This window comes from Ambystoma mexicanum, chromosome 1p (assembly GCF_040938575.1).
Source record: "Ambystoma mexicanum isolate Mex_15411 chromosome 1p, UKY_AmexF1_1, whole genome shotgun sequence".
Taxonomy (NCBI): Eukaryota; Metazoa; Chordata; class Amphibia; order Caudata; family Ambystomatidae; genus Ambystoma; species Ambystoma mexicanum.
Window position 1 is genome coordinate 603,943,738 of NC_090921.1, and position 13,269 is coordinate 603,957,006.

Genomic DNA, 13,269 nt, shown 5'->3' on the forward strand with positions numbered 1-13,269 from the left:
ACTTTCTGTAAGGGAGATATAGCAAGCTATGGGCCTCCTTTTTGAAAAAGAAACGAATGGAATCTTAAAAACGTCCATCCTTGTTTGTATGAATGTTTCAAACGATGAATCATCACTCCCCCTCCAAAAAGGACCCAAAGTTCCTTCCTCTGGCCAACACAGATAACACTTCTTAATTAAAGTAGGAGTGGCACATATCAATGAAAGAAAACAGCAATTTATCCCAGGGAAGAGTGAAGGAAGGGTATCATCATTGGAGTCCCTTTCCTTGGTAGACTCAGGGACCTGGCTTACAAATGAGCAGTCATTTACATCTTCAAATCAGTTAACCCCAAGAGCTTTGGAAGACCTCCAACCCAGAAATGATGAGTCTGGACCAGAGTGTGTCTGTGTGTTTCTGTGTTTCTGGGTGTGTGTGTTTCTGTGTATCTGCGAGTGGATGTGCACCTTCAAGTGTGTGACATGCTACTTTTGCTGTACCGTTTCTGCTGGGTTGCATCATTATTTGTTTGGGATGCGCAGCAGTGGCATATTTTGCTATATGCCTGCACTGAGCTACATTACCTATTCCATTACCTGGTTTTCAGGTGCTACTCTCAGTTGGATTCGGTATGTTACACTGTGTTATGTTATACTATGCCATGTCTGTTTTATGATATAGAAACATGTTTGGTATAATGTTTTGTTCTGCTGGTAACAATGCATTATTTTCCAAAAGCTAAATGCACGTTAATTAGAATGTACCTGAGTATTACTGTATGTACCCATTCACTCCTTCGGGAGAAGGGAGGATATTATGCTGGTTTCTTTTTATACTAGCAGGATCAGTCATGTTATATTATGTTGAGGTTTCATTATAATGTTTTGATTTCAATGTCTAATTTTCAAGTGCCTTTGAAGCTGCCATAAAACAGCAGGTAGCAACCCCCTAAACACGCACACAAAAAAAGAAAGAAAGAAAAAACAGAAGGGGAGGCTAGGAAATCGAATCTGTTAACTAGGTCACATACCCCTGTTTTGACCTAACATTCGCATAATGCCCTCTATTAACAGGACAGAGTAACTACAGCCGAGGGTGAGAAGGCTGGTCAAAGCTGGGATTATGTAAATTATCTCCCATAAGCGCCCAGCCTCAGACTAAAAGTATTCCTGCATCACACACCAATATAACCATTAGCATAAAATCCCTAGCAGGACTTGGGAACATCCAGGAAGGCCGGACTGGGGCTTCTGCTCCCAAGAAGCCGTGGTTGAAATCCCACCCTCAGTTAAACATGCCTACATTTCCTTGCAGTTTTCCATCTATACAACCTGGCTGTTTGTGGCTCAGGGGAGTGAATAGAGAGGATTTGAATGCTGTGGTTTCTTGGGCATAGTTTCTACATCTTTTTGCTCACCATGACACTGTGGAAGGCTCAGATGTCTGACTGCTCCTGACCCATAGACCGGCTTGGTGTTCTTAAGCACTTTGCACACAAGCCTAGGATTTTGGTACCCATGACATAAATAAAAGAGCAAACCAAAAAAGAAATGTGAGATTTGTGCTTGCTTTTCAGGGAGTCGTTTCAAAATTGTCAAATCCGGATTTCTATCATACAACCCCTGCCAAATGTTATTGGTGTCCTCAGGTAGTAAGTAGTATGGGTTTGCCACCTATGTTTTCTGGGGAATGGCTTCAACGCTGCATATTATCTTACTTAACATTCACTGACAGGGCAATAGCAATTATTTCTCTAATACTATCCAAACTAGACTATGCAAACAGCCTATATCTTGGATTCCCAGATCACCTAATAAGGAAACTTCAAAGAGCACAAAATGCAGCAGCAAGACTACTTCTCAGAACGAAGCAATTTGAACATTTTACGCCAGCATTACGTACTCTACACTGACTTCCCATCAAAAAAGGGATAATTTCAAAACCGTGTGCCTCACCTATTATTCATACAACAGAGTGGGGCCCCTCTTCCTTCAGAAGTGGTATTCAACATTAAACTCCTTCCAGAACACTTAGGTCCATCAATGCAGCACTAGTACTAGACCCCAACTTCAACAAGAAATGGCAAGGAGGATCCTCTTTTTCAGTTCTTGCCACAAAACTGTGGAACACCCTACCCAAGCCTCTCCACCTGCAGGAGAACCACCTGACTTTCAGGAAACAGCTCAACACTTGCATGTTCTACCAACCATTTTAAAAGAAATGGAAAATAATAGCAACCGACTAAAAAATGTGCACCAGAAACATGGGCACAACCATCTCCGGGAAAACTGCTCTGACTCATGGAACCTCTTCCACTTGACACTGGTCTGAAACCTTAAATTCAGAGAAATCTACCACCAAGAGCTAGGAAGTGACTACATACTCATCCCCATATCCATCCCCCTGACCCCTCAACTAACTTGTCACTACTAGAATTGTGCATCCTAACACCTCCCACACTCCTAGAGATGACCTCCTAGGTCTAATGTACTTAACAGATTCAGAACCTTTCCATAGTCTTTCAACAACCACTTTGTTAATTTTTGTATCCCACAATCCGGAGCTGAGCATATGGCTTGCCTACCCAGTTGGTACCAACCACAAACAACACAGAGATTTTCATATCCACACATAGGTAATGGGTACTTCTGACCTGCATCCATCATCACTAAAGGTTTCTGCATCTGCCTTCTCGTTATCCGACTAACACACCCTGCCCACGTTTCCTTTTGAGCCATGTGCAGCGAGGACAACATTATTGGCAGAAGGGTGCTATATAAGACCACTTTACATGACATTACAATACATTACATACCCAAGTTCACCATGCAGTGAGTAGGTTCAGACATACCCCCTGGCACAATAAACACCTGTTCTCCAGCTATCTCTCCTTTCGGCGCTGTGTCCCATAGAATACATTTGAGTTGCACAATAAATATGGTCAAATTGTACACATAGCTCTTCCACCTTTTCCTTCTCATTGCTTCCTGAGCACCTTATCTATCCCTCACCATCACCCCAACTGTCTACCTGACTTTGCTCCTCCCTACCATATTGAATGTTCTATCATACTCCTCCTTTGCTTCTCTGACAGGCAAAAGCACTTCAACGCCATGAACTATGTGTAGAGATGGGCCCAATTTGCAGCAATAGCATAACGAACAATACTCAATAATGGAGTACTCAAAGTGCACAGTAAAACCCAGCTTTATTCAAAACACAGAATAACGGGCAGCATGTTGATTCCGTAATGTTGGTCTCTGAAGCAGCAGCCTGATCCTGCAGCTCATGGGCCTTTTCCCTGAAGATATTTCATTACAGATTATGAACCCTGAGAAGAAAATTCAGGAACCAGATAATCCAATTCCAAAGAAGCAGAAGCAGCTATTTAAGATGGAGGATAACCCTAGCACGCAGGATGTTCATAAATTACTAATGCAAGTTGCGCAGGATGTCAATGAGGTCAAGATTACCATGGCTGAACTAAATTCTAAAGTGTCCCATTTGGATATTAGAGTCACTAATTTGGAGAAAACATCGGTCAGCATGGGCTCTGAAATATCTGGGAGTTTTAGAGCTTACAACAACTTGAAGTCAGATCTGCACAGGGAGAAGGAGAGGCGTACGGAGATGGATTTGAAACTGAGAAGCATGAACATCAGACTGATTGGGATTGAAGAAAACTCTGATCCTGGTAATGAGAAATGACTACCCTTGATCCTGCAAATATTCAAAGACTGCTATGCTATCGACTCCTTTGGTGAAGCTGATATTGATCATATGTACCGGGTTGGAAAGTTTACTTATTCTAAACCCAGCCATATTTTGGTTACTTTCGTGCTCTCCAGATCAAGAGAACTTATTTTGAATGCTGCAAGGATTAAAGGCTCAACCAATTTCGGAGGGAAGCCAATTTCTGTTTACCCGTATTACCCAAAGCAGTTTCTTACAGTCCAGAAATCCTTCAAAGTTGCAAAGGACTTGGCAAAGAGCTTACAGATTAAGGTAGTGCTAAATAAATACAACTATATGACTCTTGGTTTTCCAGATGGGGATAAGGTCACCTCTGACCCAAAGAAAGCTACACCTTGGCTAGAAAAGCTTCGTAAAGATCCAATTTCCTGACTTTGATTTCTGTGTTTTTACAATTTTACATATTTTAGAATTTCCTTTTTTTTGCATCTGTGTTACAGTATATTCATAATGTTACATGTCAATCTGCGAACGTTTCGGTTCTCTGCATTCTACTGTTTTCGAATGCAGAGAAGTGAACGTTGCAGATTACGGCGGTGAGGCTGGACGACGGCAGCCGCCGGGGACTCATATAATAAACTCCAAATCAAACTACAAAGCATTGTTAAGAGTTTGATTTACTACAAATGGCGACGAGGACCAGTGGCACGTTCGATGAGAGTCCCCGACTGGATGCGCACATCTTTTTATGAATGCAGTATACCACTACGAACCCCAGGATAATATATATAACGAATTCTTCAAGAAAACAAAAGCGACGTGACAGGTATGAGAGATAAAAGAGATATTCACTGGTCTCTGTACCTTATATGAGAATCGTTTCATGACCGCAAGTGTGATTGTGCGCGCGGACTGCCAACGACTTCACGAGCGAGTCGTGCATAAATTGCTAGAGGAAAGGACCCAACGACGTGAGTGAACGTGCCTCCATTTTGTATAAATCCAGCAAAGTAACCATGGCAACGGCATGTTGAATGGATGCAGAGCCTTTGTGAAGATAGACATGCAAGGATTACATTGAATTGTGCTGGGACCGAAGATTTTGAATAAATATAGTTCAAGGAACAATTGCTACAGCAAGCAATGGATATGGTCCAGTGATATGACTGTATGAGTGGTACAGCAGTGCTTATAAAAAACTAATGGGGATTGCACTATAAAAAAAAAAAAAGAAAAGAAAGGAAAAAACATAAATAAGCAGAAGGAGCTCAAGACAGATAAAACCAAAAAGAGTTCCGTCTGTTTACTAGTACATATAGCATCATCAGCCATGCAGAGTGTTGTGGCCCCAATGAAATTCTTACCTTTGCCTGGAAATCCGACGTGCCCCTGGGAACAGTGGCAGGACAGCTTTCAAGTGTATCTGAGAGCAGTAGGTGGTGCGAAGTACAATGATGATGTCAAGGAAGCTACCTTGCTGAACTGTATAGGCGCAGAAGCCTTAAGAATATTTAGGACTTTGCCAGAGCCCAGTTATAATGAACTAGAGGCTGGGGACTCTGCTTCCACGTCAAGGAAATATGAGATTGCGTTGTTAAAATTAAACAAACATTTTGGGAATAAAACAAACATTGTTTTGGAAAGATATAGGTTTCTGTCCAGGAAACAAGGTAAAAGTGAATCGGTTGATGATTACATAGCAGCTCTCAGAGGACTCATTTCGACATGTGAATTCACTGGCGTAGCCGACGAATATATGAGAGATCAATTAGTACTTCATGTAGCTGACAACCGTATACAACAACGCCTTTGGCAAGCTAAAAACCCATCTTTGGAACAGGCTATTGAAATAGCAAGGACGTTTGAACTTGGAGAGAAGTGTATGAAGGAGATACAGAACAAGAATGACAGTGTTGATATTAAATCTGTACATGTCAACAGCGAAGGGAAATACGATGGTAGTGAAGAAGCGCTTGTAGCTGTTGTAAAAAAAGTAGTAAAGTCAGATTTCAATTCAAATTGGAGACAAAACAGAGAGACATTTCAGAGATCACAGAACAGGTGTTTTAAATGTGGGTGGGCAAAACATGTGAACATTGAGAAAGAATGCCCGGCTCATTCAGCAGAGTGCTACAAGTGTGGATATGTGGGCCATTTTGGTAAAGTTTGCCGCAATACGAGAGGTAGAGGCAGATACAATTCACGTTATAGCAACATGGGCAACAATGGTCAATGGAACAGAGGCACCATGGCATCAGTAGGGGCAGTTGAAGGAGCCTCTACATCAAACGACCTAGTTGCGATTACCAGTGGTAGGGAAGACAGAGTGCATATACTCACTGTTGCCACAACTGGGAGCACTATGGGCTCATGGGTGTCCATGACAATAAATGATATTATGTTGTTGGTGATGGTTGACACGGGATCACCTTACACGATGGTTGATATAAATACATTCGAGAATGTGTTGAAGATGGATATAAAGGAACTTCATATCCCCACTGTCAAAGCTACAGGATATGGGAAGACTCCCATTGACATAATTGGATACATTTGGGTAAAATTATGTTTCAAGGGAAGGAAGACTTATTGCAAACTTTATGTTGCTAAGGAAGGTTACTCAATAATTGGTTGGTGGGAGCAAGCATCACTAAAAATAAGAATACATCCAGGGGAAGAAGAGCCTATAATGAGTATAATGAGCAATACATATAATTCTGCTGAAGATCTAGTGAAAAATTTTCCCAAGGTTTTCAATGATAGCATAGGAGCTTTGAAAGGCTTCAAGCATCGAATAATATTGAAGAGGGGAGCTAAGCCAGTTGTCCACAAAGTGCGAAACATCCCCATTGGCACAAGAGAAGCTCTTCAGAAGGAGTTGGATAAACTATGTTTTCATGATATTATTGAACCAATTGAAAGTTCTGAGTGGCTCTCTCCAATTGTCATTGTAAGGAAACCTGAGGGATCCATTAGGATGTGTGTAGATTTGAGAGATCTCAACAACAACATATGGATCGACCGACATCCGTTACCCAACATAGGAGAGATGTTAACAACGATGAAACCAGCAAAAATATTCTCTACCTTAGACCTGTCATCAGCATACCATCAGGTTGTATTAGATGAAGAATCTAGACACCTCACATCATTTATAACACCTTTGGGGGCGTTTCGATATAAAAGGATGCCATTTGGCCTGGCATCGGCAGCTGCAGTGTTCCAGAGATTAATGCAACACTTGTTTACTGGTCTAAAAGGCGTGCATTATTTTCAGGATGATATTTTAATATCAGCCATGAGTGAAGAAGATCATGATGCTAAATTGTTAGGGGTCCTGCAGATAATTCAACAAAAAGGTCTAACATTGAAAATAGAGAAATGCAAAATTAAAAGGAAGGAGGTTACATATCTAGGTCACTGTATCAGTGAAGAAGGCATAAGACCCAAGGAAACTCTGATTAATACCATTTTGAAGGTCCCTGATCCTGCAAATAAGGATCAGCTGAGGAGTCTGCTTGGTCTCACTGAGTATTATTCTAAATTTGTTGATCATTATGCAGAAAAAACTGTTCACATGCGAAATTTGATGACCAAAGGCACGAAATTTGATTGGTCAGCAGAATGTAAAAAGGAATTGGACAATATAAAAAATCTGATCAATAAGGCACCCACACTAAAAATGTTCAACCCTGGGGCCAGAACTGTGCTGTCAGTTGATGCTAGCAATGTTGGTTTGGGTGGAGTTCTGGAACAATTCCATGATGGGTCGTTTGTTCCGATAGCTTTTGCCTCAAGATCCCTAAAGGGAGCGGAGAGAAATTATTCCACTATTGAAAAAGAAGCACTAGGTGTTAAATGGATATTAGAACATTTCAAGGGATTAATTTGGGGAGTTCCCATTGAATTGAAAACAGATCATAAACCTCTTATTCATGTCCTAAATCCCAAGAACTCCCATTTAACATCACCTCGCATTAGGAGATGGACTTTGATCATTATGCAGTATAATGTGATTATAAAATATACCCCTGGCAGATCCAACAAAGTTGCTGATTGTTTCTCCCGGTTGCCTTGTAAGGATGAATACCTTGAAATACCAAGTGACGAGAGTTTAGTTGAGGATCAAGATATGGATTCCATTATTGCACAGATTCATCCAAGTTTTGATAAAGGAGAATGGATGACAGCCACTAATTCAGACCCAGAACAAGAGATGTTGAAAAAGGCTGTAACAGATGGATGGAAAAATGTACAGGAAGGAATTAAACTGTGGGAGAAGATCAAAGATGAAATATCATATGATGATTTATATGTTTATCGTGGTGATCGTATTGTACCACCAGTAGCATTGAGGAAAAGAATTATGGACATTGCACATGAAGGACATATTGGCAGAGATTTGACAAAAAGAAGAGTCAGGGAAACATACTGGTGGCCTAGTATGTGGGGTGAAATAGAGTCACTGGTTAAGGAATGTTCTGCTTGTGCAGCTAGTGATAAAAGCAAAGTAATAAGAGTCACACCCCTTCAGCCTGTAACTGTGCCTGATACAGTATGGTCGAAACTAGCCATTGATATTGCTGGCCCGTATGAAGTGTTGGAACCCATGAAAATATATTTGATAGTGTTAGTCGATTATACATCAAAATGGATTGAATGTGGAATTTTGGAAGACTCAGTTTCGACATGTAAAGTTACAAAATTTTTGGAGGAGATCTTTAGTAGAGAAGGTGATCCACAGGAATTAATTTCTGACAATGGTACTCAATTTGTGTCACAGGAAATTAAGACATTCTTAAGTGATAGAGCCATCAAACATAATACCACAGCTTTGTACCACCCAATGAGCAACGGACTTGTGGAAAGGATGAATCGCTTCATAAAAGGAACCATTCAGCTGGCAATAGCAAATAATTTGCCGTGGAAAGATACTTTGAAAGAAGCGTTGGATACATATAAGGTTACACCCCACTCTGTCACTGGTATAGAACCATTCACTTTAATGAGAGGTAGGATTGCAAACAACAGACTTAAACCAGCTTGGATGTCTACAGGGAAAGATTTTAACATTAACATGGATGAGGTTATGGAGAGAGTTAAGAAAAAACAAGACCAATACAAAAAGTACTATAATCAGCATAAACGTGTGAAGGAAAATAATATCAAAGATGGTGATTGGGTTAGAGTAAAGGAACCCAAAAGAGTCCTGAAGGGAGAGTCTAAGTTCCGTGCTCCGCAAAAAGTTATTAAGCGCCTCAGGAAATCAGTAGTGTTGGAAAATGGGGACACGTGGTCTTGTGATGATATCATCTCAGCAGAAGAAAATGAATTAAGACATGGTGACAATGATTTTGTTAGATGCAGACAAAGTGTGGATGAGAGAGGAAGAGAAAGAAGATTTGGAGAAGAACCAAATGGAGAGGACCAAAGGGTTTCCAGAAATAATGGTGGAGAGTGTTCAAGACCCAGGAGAGTTGTACCTAACGTTAAGGAAGGGTTCATTTATTATTGACTATATTCATATATCAGAGTTGTTATTAGAATTTGGAGGCCATGCTGATGAAATCAACAGTAGGGTGTATCCTTTATGCTACAGTGTTTTCACATATAAAGTAGGGATAAGCATATTTTTTAGTACAGTTTTGTTGTAGGACTGGTTGAGATTTTTTTCCCATAGACATGTGTTTGGTTTAAATTTAATCCTCAATCCTTTGTTTATTTTCTCCCTGTTTTCTTTAACCCTTGTATTTCCCTTCCTACCTCTTCAAACCGATATATACATTTTCCTTATATTCTGGTGTTTCTTGGTTGTGTATAAGGAAGGGAGATGTTACAGTATATTCATAATGTTACATGTCAATCTGCGAACGTTTCGGTTCTCTGCATTCTACTGTTTTCGAATGCAGAGAAGTGAACGTTGCAGATTACGGCGGTGAGGCTGGACGACGGCAGCCGCCGGGGACTCATATAATAAACTCCAAATCAAACTACAAAGCATTGTTAAGAGTTTGATTTACTACAATCTGTTTTTTCATATTTTTGATATCATTTAATATTTTTGCTTATATGTCCTATTAATATTGCCTAAGATGGCACCCGTTCATCATTTTAGTTAAACGTCCTGTTTTCGAACATAAACATTGCTTGCCTGCTTCATTTTACTACAGACAACGAGATGACTCGCCTTGGAATAAAGGACCTTACCTTTGTAACATGTCAGCTGATGAGCGTGTGCGTTGGAGCCTTTCTGACGGCTCTGTCACACCAGCGTATGTGGCTCCGGTAACGAAACTGAAGGCAACGGAGACACAGATGTCTGCGTATTACACGTGAAACATTATTACTTTAGACCGTTACAGAGGGAGTTCACTATATCATCATTGGTGCTTGCAGCGCCTACGATGAGGAAGAGAAAAATGTGCATGATAAGGTTAGGAGGCTCATTTCACTTGCCCGTATGTGCGGAAGCTGACCGGAGCAAGATTTTAACATGCTGTGACTGGTCTAGGCCCCCCCAAACGTTACACGTATAACTCTGAGCGGCCTCCCGTATTGTAACCCTTAGGAAAGCTAATGCCGTGTTTTCTCTCATGTCCCTTAACTTATGCACTCGCTTTTAGATGTATGTGTATGGGCTTAGGACAATGTGGGGATGTTTATGTCGGTGGAGGAGGATAAATTAGTGCATACAATTGGGATTTTGGTTATTTCTAAATTCATTTGCATGTTGCATTCTATTACATCAGAATCTGTTTTGCATTTACTAGTATAGATCATGCTCCATTGGGTATCTACTATAGCCAAAGATGAATTTTGAAACAAAATCTCCTCTGGTTCAAAATATTGTAATCTTGTACTCCCGCAGTCTGGGCCAGTTTTTATACCTTAATACAACTATGTATCTCTCTAAAACCATGTCTGGTGTGGGCAGGATGATCACTGGTTTCACAGGTACGCCCCAGCATTTGTTTGATGTCAATTATTGTCTCCTTGGTGATCAGTGACTTGTTCTTGTCAGGATCAGGTTTACATTTGGCTTGGCAGTCTGGGGTGAGTGTACGCACAATCAAGCAATGGTAAGGTAACATTACAGTTTGGGTTTTTGTGGTTGCATAGCAAGGGTACTTGTCTGGCACTAATAGCAGAGATATTAACTGGCTATTGCTATCAGTGGGTGCAAACTGTGGCAGTATACAGTGAAGGCTGATATTTTAGAGTTAAGATCGATAAAGGGATAAAGGGCTAAATCACTTACTTTTTTTATCTTGGAACCTGTAATATACAAATGCCAAAAGCTATATAGTCATCACTTTGGTCTGAGCTGAGAAGTTTATCAGACTGAAAGAGCGCTTGCTGTTGTACTAGGCCCCTTAAACAAAATGTGTTTTATATTTGTTAGAGGTCTCTGATATTACTAAAATCGCATCTGTTGGCGCAATAAATATGTAATACTATGAATAACATCATTGCTCCGATACAGATGGACGAGATCTACTTGTATTTTAACGCACTGGTCTACACAGCACAGGTCTAACATGTTGGCCCCATACTAGACATCCTAGACTTTATGGTCCTGTATTTGGCATTTGTCAATTCAAAAACTAGATATGTTTACTTTGGTAGGAGTTTGAATGATTAGCCAATCGTTCGAAGATGCATTATTGGTGTTACTAGTTTTTATACCTTTTCGCTTACATGCATTTCTTGGTTTCTTGTTATTTGATAGTTACTTCTATAGACATATGTAATGGTGTGTAATTAAGATGCATGGGTACTGTCAGGGACTTGCTACTGCCTGAAAATGAATGGGCTTAACCTTAAGACTAGTATTGAATTTATCTACGAAGTCTACCATAATATTTAGAATATCTGATTGAAATGCTTCGATGATGGCGATGATGACTGGTGGTGTGGATGTGATAATGGGATATATATGTTTGGATCGAATTTGTCTGCTGGTCTCTGATGGGTTTTAAATGCACAACAAAATGTGGGGTTAAGTGGTAATGACAATCTCTTGGAGTGATCATAGGGTGGATTCTTTTGGCTCTGCAATTGAAACTAATGAATGTTATATGAGGTGTGGGACGCGGGAACGCTACTTTCACTAATTTACACTGCATGCTATTTCAGATTAGATTTTAAACTAATGAGGTCGAAGAGAACTAATGTTTTGATTGGTTATGTAGAATGGTGAAAGGAAGGCTGAGGACAGTGTCCTACAAACTTGGATGTGGAGTGGGGGCTGAATGAATGTGGATTCACGCTAATATATTTTTGATCTGACCAAAATGGTAACTAGTTGATAGGCTAGTTGAGTTAATTTTTTAGACCGACCTGTGGTTATTATGTTCTCATTAAATATTCCAGGTGTGTAGGGGGCGTGGTTAAGCGGCCATGCGGTGAGATGCGTTACCAGAGAGCTCCGCTGTGATCCTGATTAACACCTGTGGACCACTCGTCCGAATCCTGGAATAAAATCGGACCTGGGATCGAGTGGAAACGGCCCGAAGAAGAAGCGACTCGGGAGAAACAAGATGGCGGCCTGCTGAGGAGATCCCTCCAGTGCGGAGGTTTGCAGCGACGCCGAGGTCCCAGCGGGACGCAGAACGGGAGGCGCGAAAGCGAATCCGGGGCCAGGAAGACCTCTGTAGAAGCCACGGCTGAGGCCCGGACACCCTGAAGAACAGAGACCCGAGGTGCTGCACCGCCGGCCCGCACAGACGGTGAGCCGGAGACGGGAGCCCACTCCGCCTCCGGGACAAGAACGAGGACGCCTGGGGTGGGGCGCTGCCAGCCCACTCAGCAGACGGTGAGCCGGAGACAGGAGCCCACTCCGCCTCCGAGACAAGAACGAGGACGCCTGGGGTGGGGCGCTGCCAGCCCGCACAGCAGACGGTGAGCCGGAGACGGGAGCCGGCTCTGCCTCCAGGACGAGAGCAGGACACTTGCGGTGAAGCGCCGCCGGCCAGTACGGCAGACGAGGAGTCCGGGACAACAGCCCGCTCCACCTCCGGGGCAAGAGCGGGACGCCCGCTGTGAGGCGCGGCCGGCTGGCGCACGAGACGGCGAGCCAAGATAAGTGCCTGCCCCGCTCCCCCCCGGCTCCTGCCCTCAGGGAGAAGCAGTAATAACGAGGGCCCGCATACGGAGCAGGGCATCCCAGCCACAAGTGGGGGTAGGCGGGGAGAAGCTGGAGCGTTCCCCGCTTCGTCGGGAGACAAGCTTATGAATCGGTGGGTGGCGCGGCCCCAAAGGAGATCACGGGTGGAGGAGGATCGAAGAGGAGCGTGAGAGGCGCCTAACACACCCTGGGAGACACAGACAGGCCAAATTAATAAGTTATACAAACCCCCAGGGACGTGGAAGGAAACCAGACACGAATTGCAGCCTCAGGACCCACCTATAGTGGCGGACCAACAAGCGTCAAGGGCAGAAGCCTGGGGGGAAATAGTAGTAAAAGAGGAATTCCGAGGGTCCACAAACATCCGGACACGAGCGCCCACGACGGGCCACACGCAAGCGCGTGCGAACAGTATACCACGTATAGTGGCCATGCCCAACAAGAAAAACGAAGGGAAATCCAAACAAAG